This window comes from Lissotriton helveticus, chromosome 1_1 (genome assembly GCF_964261635.1).
Source record: "Lissotriton helveticus chromosome 1_1, aLisHel1.1, whole genome shotgun sequence".
NCBI classification, from domain to species: Eukaryota; Metazoa; Chordata; class Amphibia; order Caudata; family Salamandridae; genus Lissotriton; species Lissotriton helveticus.
Window position 1 is genome coordinate 741,094,482 of NC_136057.1, and position 15,478 is coordinate 741,109,959.

The 15,478-nt window shown below is 40.2% G+C and overlaps 1 protein-coding gene across 5 annotated transcripts in view; it reads left to right on the forward strand.

The window, feature by feature from the left end:
• The window catches only part of NELL2 (neural EGFL like 2), a 1,115,698-nt gene that overhangs the window by 559,604 nt on the left and 540,616 nt on the right, over nucleotides 1–15,478 (forward strand). The window lies entirely within an intron of this gene.

Sequence of the window (15,478 nt, forward strand, 5' to 3'; positions counted from 1 at the left end):
TGGAACCGGTTTGACATTTCCAAGCTCTGCTCCCTTTTAGCCACCTCTATGCCTTCCGCCTCCCTGCCCAATGGCCAGCTGGCTTCTCCCCATGTCCAGGCAGAAAACATCAATGCCTGGCTGGCTGTAGCTAGAGACAGACTTGCTCCCCTTAGAAAGATCAAATGTAAGAGGCCACAAGACGCTCAGCGTTGATTTACCAACAACCTCAAGGAAATGAAACTGGCCTTGCGCCAATCTGAGCGTAAGTGGAGACAGGACTATTGCCCTATGAAAAAATCCATCTTTACGCTAGCCCTTAAAGACTACTAAGGTGCCATCCTAAAAGCTAAATCAGATTACTTTTCACTGAAAGTCCTTAACTCCACTAATAAAGCCAAAGACATTTTCTCCATTGTGGATGAACTTGTCAAACCTGACCGTATCACCACCAGACTTGTCCCTTCACAACTCCTCTGTGACTCCCTGAACACTTATTTTAGTGACTAAATCACCAGTATCAAAGCCAGTATCCCCAGGATCTCCTCCCCACCAGACCGTGCCCCGGGGCACTGTAATTCTCTCTCTTTTGACCTTTTTCCACCAATCACTCAGGTGGCCTTCCTTTCCCTCCTTAAAAGGGTCAGTTCGGGTTCCCCGACAGACAGTTGTCCCCCCCACATTGCCCGGGAGATCTTCGTCCAACTTCCCGAACCCCCCTTATCCCTCCTTAATCATTCCCTCGCCACGGGCATCGTCCCCAATCTCTTTAAGACCGCTGAACTTACACCTTTCTTAAAAAAGGTAGGTGCAGATCCCCTTGTACTCAGCAACTTTCGACCAATTTCGCTATTACCCTTTTTGGGTAAAATTCTGGAGTCTCATGTTGCAAGCTGACTGAGTACATTTGTGGAACACTCACGCTACCTAGACCCACACCAAGTGGGGATCAGACCTGAACATTCCACCGAGTCCATTATTTTTGCGATCCATGATGAGCTCAGGAAGGGGGCGGACAATAACATCTCGCTGGCACTGGTGCTCCTGGATCTGTCGGCGGCCTCTAACACCGTCGACCACAACTTATTGGTCGAGCGGGTCGAGAGCGCCGGCATCCAGGGCCTCCCACTAAAATGGATCTCCTCCTTCCTTAACAACCGCCATCAAGCTGTGCGCCTCTCCGGTTTCTCCTCAGAGAAAAGGAGACTCACTTGTGGGGTCCCCCAGGGCCCCTCTCTCTCCCCGCTCCTCTTCAATCTGTATATTCTGCCACTGATTTTAGATCTACGGAGGAGAGAAGTAGCTATTTTTAACTATGCTGATGACCTCCAGCTTGTTTTTACCATTGACGCGTCACCCTCTGCAATGGAGACCTTCCGGTCTACCATGACCCTTCATTAGAAACTGGATGAATCTAAACCAGTTAAAATTAAATCCGGACAAGACGGAGCTTGTTCTCACAAGGACCTCAGCCAACCCTTGGAACTCCAAATTTTGGCCCCCTTCTATGGGTCTTCCACCCTCTCCAGTTAGCATGGTCAAAAGCCTTGGTGTCACTATAAGCAGCGATCTCACACTGAAGACTCAGATTACCTCGGTGGTCTCTGCCTGCTTTTTCCATTTACGCAGGATCCAGATTTCTTTCCTCTGAGGCCCTTATTTAAGTCACCCTGGCCTTAGTTATGTCACGCATTGATTATGCTAATTTACTCTATGAAGGAATTCCCGCATATCAGCTAGAGCGGCTTCATTTGGTGCAGAATCAAGCAGCCAGACTGGTGTACAGACAACCTAGATCACACCATGTGAAACCTCTGCTTAAGAGCCTTCATTGGCTCCCGGTAGCCCAGCGCTGTCTCTTCAAATTGGGCTGTCTGATCCACAGAGCCCTGTCATCCTACGCGCAAGCCTTCATCGCCAATAGAATTCAGCGCTATGTTCCCTCCGTGCCCTTCGCTCTGCCAGCTCTAATCTCCTGACCCCGCATTCTTTTAAACGGAAAAAACATGGTGGACTTCGATTCACGTTCCTGGCACCTCAGTTCTGGAACTCTCTACCCCCTGAACTATGCCAAATCCCTTCCTACCCCATGTTTAGAAAATCCCTCGAGACGTGGCTTTTCTCCCTGGCTTTCGATTAATGGCTCTCCCGCTGCACATGTTCACGCTTTTTCCACTAAGCACCAAGAAACTGTTGGTGAACGCGCGCTCTATAAATACATCTATCATATCATCATATCATATCATCATATAAATAAGTATACATAAGACTCAGTGATTGCATGAGTGACTGTATGGATAACTGTATACTTGCAATAGTGATTTTATAACACACTAAGTATGAGTTACTATCTATATGAATAAATAAAGTGGTGTTTGTATAAGTGTGTAGCTGAGTAAATGTAAGTATGATCTATTGTTTGCATAAGTGAGTAGGATGACTTCATAACTGAATAGGATGTGTGCTGGTGTGTAATGTCGATATAGCTGTATAAGTTTATTTGATAGTGTTCTATTGATCATTGACAGCATGTATGAGTGAATCTATAGGTAAGTGATTAGATGTGTGTGTAGTTCTAGGAAACACTGAGTGGGTTTTTAGAAACTTGTATTGGTGTGTCAATGGATTCAAATATAGTACTCTGTATTTTACAGTGGGTGATGAAAGGTTATACTAGTGTTTGATGGGGTGTATCTGATTGTCACGTGGATGATGTCATCAGTGATGTCATTTGAGATGTCATCAGAGATGTCATCAGTGATGTCACTGACCATGTCATGAATGATGTAATATGTGACATCATCAGCAGTGGATTGCGGGCGCGTGAGTTATAGTTAAGGTTTTTTCAGTGCATTTCAAAGGTTTTTTAAATGCTAATTCCTAACTATAACATATGCAAAACCTATGGTTTCTTTAGTGAATTTCAAAGATTTTTTAAATGATAATTTGTAAATATATATTTTTTTTTAATATTTTCTAACTACATTTTTTAAATCTTTTTATTTTTTGATATGTTATTTTTTAAATTACCTTCCACATTTTTTTATTAAATATTTTTTACATAACATGTTTTTGTTCATTATTTTATATTGTTTATAATATACTTAAATTATTTTTATTATTTTTTTCCTTTTTTTTGGAGTCGCGCCCCCTACGAGCACCCTGCTCGTTTACTGCGCGAAACGTGTCCGCCATTTTAGGGTCGCTGTCTAGGATCCGTGTAGGGTGTGCGATGGATACGACTTTTCCAACGCGGTTGCTATGTGACTTGTGCGCGACTTCTGGCGCATACGCGAGATGTACGTATTACGCAACGGGACAGACGCGCGGTAGCGCGTGACGTCATATGCATATCGAATGCAGTGGGTGCGCATTGAAAAACTAATTTATATATATTTAATATAAATATTAAGACAAGAAATTATCTTATTATTGTTTAACTTTCTTAAAAAGTACATCACTTTTTGATGCAATTTCGTGAAGTCGCGCTGGGTGCGAGCCTGGTACGGACAGGGTGCGTGCTGAGTGCGCGCATCCTACACGCATCCTACGCACACCCTATGTGACTTCAAAAAAAGAGATTTGATTGGTTCATTACACTTCCTATTGAAACTATTGAAGGACCCCACCCATTTCAATCACTCTTCTCAGAACTTTTTCTAGGGAAAGAGCTCCTCAGAAGATCTTCTGTTTCTTTCTTGTTGAAGAAGATATACACTTCATTCAACTATGGATGCCCATCAACCTGCTTCTTCTTATTCAGAACACTCTTCAGAGCAGGAATTTGTTGCTGAAGCTCTCCCAAAAGAAAGGTACAGCAGTAGTGTATGGAAATTTTTTACATATCCACCTGGATTGAAGAAGGTAAATGCGACCAAAGTCACCTGTCGCATTTGCAAGACTGTGCTTTCAAGGGGAGACCCCACAAAGAAATATTCTTGCGGAACTGTAAGTATGCGCAAGCACTTGCAAACCAGACATCCCATCAACTATGCCAGGGAGGAGTTAAGAAGATTGAGGGAGACTCCTTCTGATTCGTCGGCAGTCCCGAGTACCAGTGGAGCAACACCAGGAAGCTCTACAACACAGCCTGACATCCGTCCCCAATTTGGGAAACTAAGAATGTCATGCATAAAATGCGGGCGTCTGATTGCGTATGGGGAGCAGTCAGTGGATCTGGTGTGTCGAGCTGTTGACCACCACCAGTATTAGTTTTCTTTTCTCCTCTTCTCCCAGTTTTTAGTTCTCTTTTCCCAATTCACATTTTTTCCCTGTTTTACGAAAACAAAAAAAATCCAAAATAAAACCAAAACAACAAAAAGAAAAAAAAAGTTATTTTCAGATCTAACTACTCTGGTTAAAGAAAGAGCTAAACTATTATGCTAGTGTGTGAAAGTTTAGATGAATGTATGTGTAGTGCATAATTGACTGTAAAAATACATTTGTGATGTATGGTGAATGCATAAGTGCAAAATTAAAGGAACTGCTGCAGCATGACACTATAAACTGTTTAACTACAGCATGCTGTGGTACTTCCCAAGCGCAGGGATGCAACGTATGTATATAAATATGTTGCAGGTCTGTGCTTCACTTTGCACAGCTGCTTAAACTGCAGCCATGTGGTGACACAGGCACCTTTCCACCAGGGTGCAAGGATGTCCGTGTCATGCGGAGATTGTTTTTGTGCAGAAAGGGATACTTTCCTGCACAAAAACAATCAGAAAAGGCATTTCTTTCCTTCAATATATGTTGTGCCTTGTAGCATATATTGAAAGTGAAAAAATGAGGAAAAGTGAAAACAATTTTCCTCATTGTGCTTTGCTACACCAATAGGAGGATGGTGCAGCATTCACAAACATGTCCAGATTTATGATTTCTGATAAATCTGGAGATGTGTCTTGTTCTATCTGTCTTCTGTGCAAACACGCACAGCAAAACCTATAGAACACATTTTCAAAGCAAAGTGCTGTGTATATTGAGATTATATTTACATGGAAAAGAAAAGGTATACAGAATGCTTTTTCTTCACCTTATAAATAAGAAAAAGAGTTAATGGCTAGGCCAATTGTTATTATAGGAGTACATTTCTGTACTGATAACAGAGAACACAATACATTTACAACTACTTACGTTTTAGGGAACTGATACGACATATTTATATATTACTGAAGGGAAGGGATGCGGCCTAATATGACATGTGCAAAAACACTCAGTGATGTGGTTTAAGTTAAAGAGTTTCAATTCTTTTCATTCTAAAATTATCAACACCTGCAAAACAACCATATCAGTCTATTCTCTACTATACCATGTATCTTGCAGACAGGTGTTCTTAAGCGGTCCCCTGTTTTATACTTATCTGCATTAGAATTTTGTGACACAAATCTAGTCCATCCATCTTCCTTTTCTTCGACTGTGTGGAAACACAGCCCATTGTGCATTTTAAGACTTACTAAAACTTACCTCAACAGTAATACACGTAAAAAACGGTACACATTTTATTCACTTGTTTTTTATTATCTAAATGGTGTTAATTTTGATATCTTAAAATTAGGATCTGTGAAAGAAAAAAAATAGTTATAACATGTAATAATACATTTTAAATAGCACATCATAATTTTATAATTTTACAAAGTAATTTCTTTGCCGTTTTTGCTGTTCTCAGAATATATTGAATTTCACTACAAATAGTGATTTCAATCGTACTCATCACATAACAGCGGGCAAAAAAAACAATCAATTAGATTGTTTAAAAAAACCATCATTCCATCTATAGTAAAATACTAGACAATACAAATCCCACATATATAAAATGATTACTGCTAAGAAAATGTTATAACTTAAACTTATAAACACTATAAATGATGCCAGTTAAAATTATACACCGAGACAATGTGCAACAAAAAGTCCATAATTCAAACAAATACTTTTCCTTGAGGCCAAATTGTATTTTTGCTGTCATTTATATGTAAATTGTCCTATGGTAATCCTATGAAATGATAATAATAAATTCCTCAGAGGCTGAATTATCTTCCTAAAACTTTGGCTTTAAAAACTATTAGGTAGGAATTTTGTAATTCAAAAGGCAAACGTTGTTTGAAAACCAACTTAGCATCATTACAAAGACTCCAGCCTTTCTCACTTTTGAGATAGGCAGTGTAATGTCCAGATGTCATTGAAGGACCATTGTGGAAAATTATTGCTACTGCTACAAAAGTCCTTCCCGATATTGATAGTTGTGTTGGCACAACATGTTTTATTAAAGTGTCCAATTTTCTTCTGTCAGCTGTACAACGTTGCATCATTAAAATTATATAATTTCCATATCTTTGGATAAATAATGTTGATAACATTTCTGATTTGCATTGCCTACACTCCTACACTTTGCAGTTTTAACTAATTTACTGAAAACACTGATTTACAGTCTGGTAATGTCAAATATAAGATCTTTCAGTGTCTACATTAGTGCTACATGTATACATACAATTTTCACATTGATGTTCCCATTTATAACAAAGGCCAAAAATATTCTCTATGTCTACACCTTCATTTTCCAATACTATACGCGTATACATTAGAGACTCCTGAGCATCTTGTTGGATATTTTTTGTAAATTGTGTAGAACCAGAATTTACATCCAAAAGATTACAAACATCAGAAACGCTTTGTATTTTACTTTTACCTGTTCTCAATTTTTCATGAACAGAATGTAACAAGGAACAAAATCTTTTTTCACGACGCTCCATAATTTGCTGTTGCAAACCTTCAAGAAAAAAAACAACATTGGCCACTACATTAGCATAGCAGTTGACACCAGAACTATTTTCAAACTGAAAACCAACAATCTCTTCAACCGTGTCCTTTTTCTTTTTGCTTGCAATCACATTATCTTGTTTTTTCCCTTCTCTACACCTACATTACAGACATTCTCATACCTTCTTTTTTGAGAAACCATACGCTTTTCAAATACAGGATATTGAGCTAAATTAGGAGCATATGTTCTTCTTAACCTGTTGTACTCTTTGACACAGTTGGCATCTGCAGTAATCTTAGTATCATCAAAATCAATCAAAAACAAACCAGATATTGTTCTGACTCACGACAAAGCAACATATGCCATACCTTCTTTAAACACAGTATTTCCAATGTTCACCAAAGCACTGTCAACACTTAAACCTTGAGATTGATGAATAGTCACTGCATAGGACAGAGAAAATGGAAATTGTTTTCTACGGACATATAAATCTTTAACAAGCATAAAACGAACAGAACATCGACCAATTTGTTTCACTTCTTCAATCTGATCAAATTTAATCTTTAAGAATTCAATACCATCTTTATTTTGATAATTAACAAACTCCACAACTTTGCCCATTGCTTCATTAGCTAAACCATTTTCCACATCCAAATTACGCCTTAAAATTATCCGACTGTTCCTACATGCATATAGATTCTTTTCTAAATCAGCAGTTTTAGATATTGATTTTTCTAAAGAATCCAATTTTGTATTCAATTTTTCGGTCAAAATAACAGTGATCCCTTCACGTTCTATTTTATCGATGGCTTCCATTTTTCTTATTTCTTCATTTTCCAGTTTCAAAAGTTGTTCATTGAATATAGAACACTCACGCAGTGTTGGCATTAAGCAGATTACAGATTTCTTATCTGCAATTTCCATGTATATTTTCTCAGGAATTATATTTTCATTTGGAAACAAATTAGAAAGTAATCGAGTTTGTAAAGCTTGTTTGCCATGTTCTGTCGGTAGTCCAATTCTTATATCTTAGAGAATAGTTCCATAATCAACATAATTTGCCTGTTGCATATTTGTAATGAGTTCTTTGTATTCAAAATATGACCAAATGTTCACGTTTCCAACACTACCGAGAGACTTTCTGGTGTCTTCATGCGCAAGTGTTTTAAATACTGGTTGTCCTTTTACAAGAGTCAGTTGCAGTAGATGTAAAAAAACTATGACATGGTTTTTTTCTATACACGTCATACTCTGTTTTAAGAATTTGCTGCATTCTTAAATGCACAAAGGCAAGCATTAAGTTTGATACCATGCTTACCTCATCAATAATGAGAAGTTTCATTTTCTTCAAGACTCTTGAAACTTCACAACAAGCTTCTCCAGCTAGTTTGTGGTATTCCAATTTGTTTTCATGCTCTACTGGTGGCATTAGTAAATGATGTAAAGTAATTCCTTTAATGTTGTGTGCTGCCAACCAAGTTGGAGCAGTGAAAACACAAGACAAATATAACTCAGTTGTTTTCTGTAGATAACTTGTAATTACTTTAATTAAGAAACTATTTCCTGTTACAGCTTGTCCACTCACATACATTCGGATAAGTTGAAATGACATGCATGAGCACTCTTTCTTTTCATGAAGTAACCCATGGTCAATCTGTTGTCTCACTTTCTCATATATTTATTTTTACTCAACATTTAGTTGTTCTTCCAAGTTTCCTAAGTTTGGCACATCTTCTTGAGCTTGATACATTGCTGTTTCCACCTCATTCATGGCGATTGCTGCTTCGTTTTCAACAATTGGTTGTCCTAGTAGAACTTGACTCAGCACAGCAGAACTTTGACTGTCTTGAGAACTGTCTCTAGCAATCTCAGCTGTAATTGTAGCTTTGTGATCTATTTCATCGTTCAACATTTACACATAATTTGAAAATGCACTGCAATGTATGCTATCTTTACAAGCATTAAAGGAATCTTCATAGCTCTGGAAATCTCCAAGTAATTCCAGTTCTGAACGCCATGGTTTGAATAGTTGTAAATGAGCAAAATAGTAAAATTCCCTTTTATCAGCAGTGTCACAACTCAGCTTCCTGTGATTAATCAAATTTCCTTTCTTTTGTTTCACCAAACATCCTTCAGAACCAATTACTCCATATTTTCCATTATTGATGTTCTCTGTAGTATTCCGTTTAAAAGTGTAGTTTTGCAGCACTTCATAGAGACACATGTTCTCAAGATGATGACTCTGTTTGGTTAATATGTATGCAACATATTCGTTTTCAAAATATCTGTACTTTCTGGATCTTTTGCTGCTAAATATTCAATTTCTTGTACAGATTTCAGTACTCGATTTCGCATTGCTGCAAGACCTAGAGTCACATAAATGATTCTTGAAGATTTGAAGTATAGACTTGCAGATGATAACTGATCTGAGCATTCATATGCTCCGATTTTTCGATGTGATAACATCTTCAAACTGAAACTGTATAATTTCTTACTTACAGACTTCTCGTGAGAAATCTCTTCCCACATTTCTTTCAATTCTGTCTTTTCTGATTTTTTTAATATAAGATGTTACATATCGAGCAACAGCAATGGAATTGTCTGCAACATATTGAATATCCATGTTAGCATTCCACATGGATAAAATAACTGGATTGTAGTCATTTATGTATTTTGACTCTTCATTTCTTCTTAAGTTGTAGGTATTTTTCTGAGACTTTCTTGTGATAGTATGTCGCAAAGATGACATAAAACTGTTCACTCTTCATTTCGATATTACAGGGGTTGGAAATCCAAAAAGACATTTGGGGGTCGATTCCGATTCGGGGAAAAAAACGTCCGTACGATTTGTATCCGGAGCCCTCTCCATACGATTCGTACCCGTCCGTCCGAGTCGCGAAGTACGATCCGTATTCCGTGAATCCGTCCAAATCGTCGCGACCCGTACGTATTGCAAGGCTGAAACCGAGAACCGTATGACTCGTACACATACCATACAACTCGTACACATGCCGTACGACATTACTAGCCATACACCCATCGTACAATGGGGGCACGGCTCATACACAGATCGTACATGGGGTACGGCTCGTACACTGATCGTACAATGGGGGTACGGCTCATACACCGATCGTACAATGGGCGTACGGATCGTACACCGATCGTACAATGGGGGTATGGCTCGTACTCCCCATGATCGCAGGGGTACGGTGCGTACCCCTGCAATCATGGGGGGTACGCACCGTACCTGTCTCGGCGCGAACTCTGCTTTTACGGCTGTTTCCAGCTCCCGTAGAAAAAGGGTTGTACGGTGCGTACCCGGCACGTATCGTACTTGCTGGGTCGTAAAAACCAGCCGCGAACCGTACAGATGTCGCGTACAGCGGGTTCCGAGGAAGAATCGTAAGGAGATTAGAGTCATACGGTGTCTTGTACGACTCGTACGGAGTGCGGCTCCTGGTACGAATCGTACTTCGTCGTACATACGGGACGTTTACAGGTACGATTCGTACGGGGAAAAACGCTCCGTACGACGATTCGGAGCGCTTTTTACCGGATCGGAATCGACCCCATAGTGTAGAACTTGTCCTTAGATTTGTACTTTCGTCAACAGTATTTTACACATCGGTGGCTTTGGAATCGTAACACTTGTGCTCTTAAGTAGTTTTCTTCTGTGCTTTTGGGTACAGTACATGTTGCATATTGTTCAATAAAACTAAAAACAGTATCATCCGCATCTGTTCCAATTTTGGAGCACAATTCTCCAGGTGTCTTGTATTCAATGTTTTTTATATTCGAATGTGCCACTCGAAGAAATTCTAGTAAATCATCCCAAGCATACTCAGCACAGCTCAGGGTAAGGAACAATGTTGGAGTTCCTAAGTTCCGTAGCATACATTTCAGTTCTCCATGAAGACGGTACCAATATTCATTAGTCCCATGCTGACATGCCATCAAATTAATGAGCTGAGATTCTAGATGATGATCTCTCTGGTGCACTTTATCCATAAAATCTTTTGCAGATACATTTTGCAGATGTATTCCAGTTTTTAGAATATGATACTGTGCATATGTCCAGACAAGTCACTTTCAAACAAAAGATGAAATATATAAGGGATACATTGTTGAAATCTTGGATCTTCTGCACATAATCTTGTTGTCCGATATTCAGATGCAGGAATCTGCACAGGACTTTCATCATATCGTCCTCCTTTTCTAGTTGGGAACAACTGTGGAAAACAACGAGCTTCCAAGCTCTCTTCCCATACACTCATGGGACTTCCTTTTGCTTTTATCATTTGGAACAAATCAATAGTGTTTCCCATCACTTCTTTTGAATGAAGTCGATGCACACTGTAATGTTCATAAATTTCTTCACATCTTAACATATCCACTTTTTCAATTTGTCCACTTGACGTTTCAGTAGCTTCTGCTAAAACTATTTCTTCTTCTCCTATATAAACATTCTTATAGTATGTATTGGTTTTTATCAAATACAATGTTGCCTTTTGCACTTTCCTAACATCCACTAACTCCTGCCAGATTTTTTTATTCCTAGTCGGCACACCATTAACAAGAATAGCTAGTGGTTCACTTTCTATGCTCAACATTCTCTTCAACATTTTCTTCTATTAATGTCTGAGTTTCTTCACTCTCTTCTTCTGGACCAAGGTGACAAAACTCAATATCATCACAAACCTTTTTCACATCTGATACTGACCCACGTAAAAGAGCACTGTTCAACTCATTTAACTTTAGTGCTGGACTTTTTGCATAATACAATCTTCCCACTAACTTCCGCATTTGAGTATGATGTACTGCCAACATCCTGAAATGGTGAAAAACACTTTGACATACTTTCCTAGAAAGACAAGCCAGAGAATGACCTTGCAAACCAGTGTGTCTTCTCACTCTGCAAGGGTCTAGTCCTTGCAACACCTTCATCTTTTGTTTAACACCGTTTTTACAATATGCTTGTAAGAAATTACGTAATTTATCAATAGATTCTTGTCGTACATTACAAATACTACTACAGTTCCAAGTGTACACTGCGGCTTTAGGACATCTGCCTAGAACTTCATCAGCTATCACTTCTTCTACATTTCTAGTAACCATTTGCTCTTTCTCAATTGGATAACCATTTTTAACCCCATAAGCTCGACCACTGGTGTCAACTGCATGCAACAAATCATTGCTCTGTAAATAACTCTCTTCATTAAAAAAAGGCTCTGAATTTGAACTGTTTCCATTGCCCTAAAAAAATGTCACAAAAATTACTTCTGCTGATTGCTCTTTTCCTCTTACTTTTGGCCTTCATTAAATGGATTGGTTTATATAGTAATCTAATTCAATGGATTCGATTGCTTCTTCTTTTTATAAAATTGTGTTCTCTTTCTATATTTCTTTGCATGTTTCAGTAAATTATGGACAACTCTGTTTTATAATAATTATTTGCGGATTTCTTTTTATTGATTTTCTCTTCTTTTACTATAAGTTGTATCCTTTGTGTTTACATTGCCTTTTTTGCCTTTCCTATTCTTTGCACTTTTTGTTGTGCTTGGAACATTTTCACTGCTTTGCACATTTTTTTTCTGAATCTAGTAATATTTTTTATGAAGTCTTTTGTAGTCTTAACAGATATTTTTCTTTTTTTAGCCACATTATGTTGGTCTTCCAATATTTGTGGTTGAGTTTTTTTCAAGTAAGTATCCTTTTTCTGACTTTTTCTTGTTCTTTTTTTCTGCGGCATGGTAACTTTATTTTAATGATGATAAACAATATCTGTAAAAAAAATAAACATAAATAAGTATTTATTAATAACTTAAAAAAATTATACATTTGTATTACTATATAAACACATTTCATAGAAATTCTAACAAAAAAACTGTAGGACTGAAGAACAACTGTGAAGGTGATAAGAGCACTACATTCATAATGCATAGCAGTTTGAAGTACTCCATAACACTAGAACCTGAAGCACTGTATTCGTACATGCATATCTACTAAATGATCACAATACTATAAGGAAAGACACTGAGTGAATTCATAATTGGTTGACTTTTACTTTAGTAAATAGATTACTAGATGGTACATAAACAGTCACTATGGTTTTGCAACAGTACAGATTTAGAATTTACAGTAGTGCAGTGTTGTTTCTCTAGTGTAGGGTTTCGTGCTGAGGTACTGTTGTAGGGTAGTTCAGTGGTGTTTCAGTAGTGTAGGATGTTGTGCTGGCATAGATTTAAGGTTTAGGATAGTGATACTGTTTCATTAGTATAGGGGGTCATGCTAGGGTAGTGTTTTAGAGTTTAGGGCACTACACTGGTGATTCGGTAGTGTAGGTGGTTGAACTGGGGGTAGATTTAGGGTTTAGGGTAGTGCAGTGGTGTTAGACCTGTCAGCCTTAGGGTGGTCTCCCCTACATTTTTGCCCTTTTTGCCTCCCATTTTTATCCTATATTTTGTTGGACTTAGGACTCTGGGTGCCTCACCACTGCTAAACAGTGCTGAGGTGCAGGTGCTCTTCCCTAAAACCTTGTGAGGCTGGCATATCTGCCACAAGCCACTGCTGCCGCAGTAAGGTTTAATCCTCCAATAGGCTAACATTGGGAACCTCCCCTTATGGAATAACTTCTGACAGGGACCTAATAAGTCTATCATGTTTGGTCTTGTTGGACTCGGGGCGGGGAACCCTTTCCAATGATATATAGGGGTTGGGCATTACTACGCTAGGGATCCCACTTTTATAAAGGGGACCTTTTCCTGCCTACACTTAGATTAGGCTACAGACTCCCCCCTCCCCTCTGCGTACTGATAGCCTGCCTGGGTTGGGAGGTGGAAGTGGTAGCAGGAAGAGGTGTGGCGCCGCGGCCAGGGCGACTGACGCTGGAATCTGGGGACCACGGTTCGATCCCCGGCTCCGGCGGCAGGTTAGCCCAGCACCATGTGACTCTGGGCAATAGCTCGCTTAATCTTCCCGACGGCCCCCAGCGCCTAGAGACCCTTACGGGTGATTGTGCGCTTTACAAATGTGGACTTTACTTTACTTTATTCACACCTTCTTCCCTGGGATGAGCTGTGACGGGCTGCCCACTGTAGCCTTAACGGCCTGTCTCTCGTCACTGTGACAGCTAGGTCAGGGAAGGCAGGGAACATACCAGAACACCCTGGACTCTTCCAGAAGCCCCTGCCCCCAGACCCTTCCAGAGACTTCCACCACTTTCTAGCCCTTAGACTAAAAAGATATATAAGGGAGGGTCCTGCCCTCACATTCTTGTTACACTGCTGGACCTGGAAGAATCCCTGCTGGAGTGAGGACTGCTGCGCAAGAGGATTGCCACTGGGAAGGAGGCTGACTGCTCCAAGGAACTGCTGCCCCACAACCTGCTGAGCTGCCCTACTGTCTGCTGATCCTGCCCTGCATGGGAGACTGCAACATCACCACCAGAGTGTCTCCACAACATCCCAAAGGAACTACTTTTCTTTGAACAGCATTTTAAAGAGTCTTCAACCTTTTAAAGATTGCCTTTTTGGGACTGCACCCTTTTTAACCACTTGGATGCTAAGGTGTTTTATGGCTCCGCATGCAATTTCCATTGAAATCAATGGAAACTCCATGACGAGTTACCCTTGTCATTAGCACTGAAGGGGTTAAGCTAAAGGAAACTACCTGTCCTTGGACCACAGCGTTTTAAAGACTGCCCTTTGGAACAGCAACAACACTCTCAAGATTTGCCCTGCAACGCTGTGCCTGCCCTCAGCACTGCTTGCCCCGTGATCCTCCCAGGGCTCTGTGATTGCCTCTGCTTCTGGCGCAAGCCCACTGAAACTGGCCCTGAGGTCACCGCCACTGGGACCTGAGCGCGCTGTGTAGCGCTGAGAAGCGAAGCGCTGTGTGGCAGGAGGCTCCGTCGTTGCCCAGGACTTGGAGGCACTGTTAAGCGCTGTGCTAAAGGAGCGCTGTGTGGCCGTGACCCCCACCCGTGCAGCGCCTGCTGAGCCCGAGGCCCCAGGGGGAGAGGAGCCTCGCAACCGCGCCCGCAACCACCACCCCAGGTAACGCCTCAGTGCAACCAGGCTACGGCGAAGGGGCGGGGTGCGGGTTGGCCGGGTACCTGGAGTGTGAGCTTTGTGCTTGGCTGGGAACCGTCCTTCACTGACTGGCCTACGGGGGCATAATTACTTGGTAATTGACACTGGGGCATTATTTAGCATTACCAGCAGCGCCTGGGCAGCCGCACTTCCTACGCTGGGAGCATCATTTCTATGAGAGGCACACTTATTACGCTACAAGGGAACTTTGGCCTAAGAACCTTCCCACAGTGAAGTTTGACCATAAGAACCTACCTCAAGTGAACTTTTGCCATCCAAGGACACTGTGAGAAAGACATTACCAGCAGGAGCCCTTGGCACACTTGAGCTTTTGGTGATTTGATCAGGCCTGGGAACTGGATTCATTCTTATTGATTATTGATCTTGCTTGGAAACTGGAATCCTTTTTATTATTGATCAGGCCTGGGAACTGGATTAATTCTTATTGGTTATTGATCTTGCTTGGAAACTGGAATCCTTTTTATTATTGATCAGGCCTGGGAACTGGATTCATTCTTATTGATTATTGATCTTGCTTGGAAACTGGAATCCTTTTTATTATTGATCTTGCCTGGAGCTGGATTTACCTGCTTTTGGTTCTCGCATAATTTTTAGATAAAGAAATTCTTATTCTTATACAAAAGTTGTGTGGTGTTCC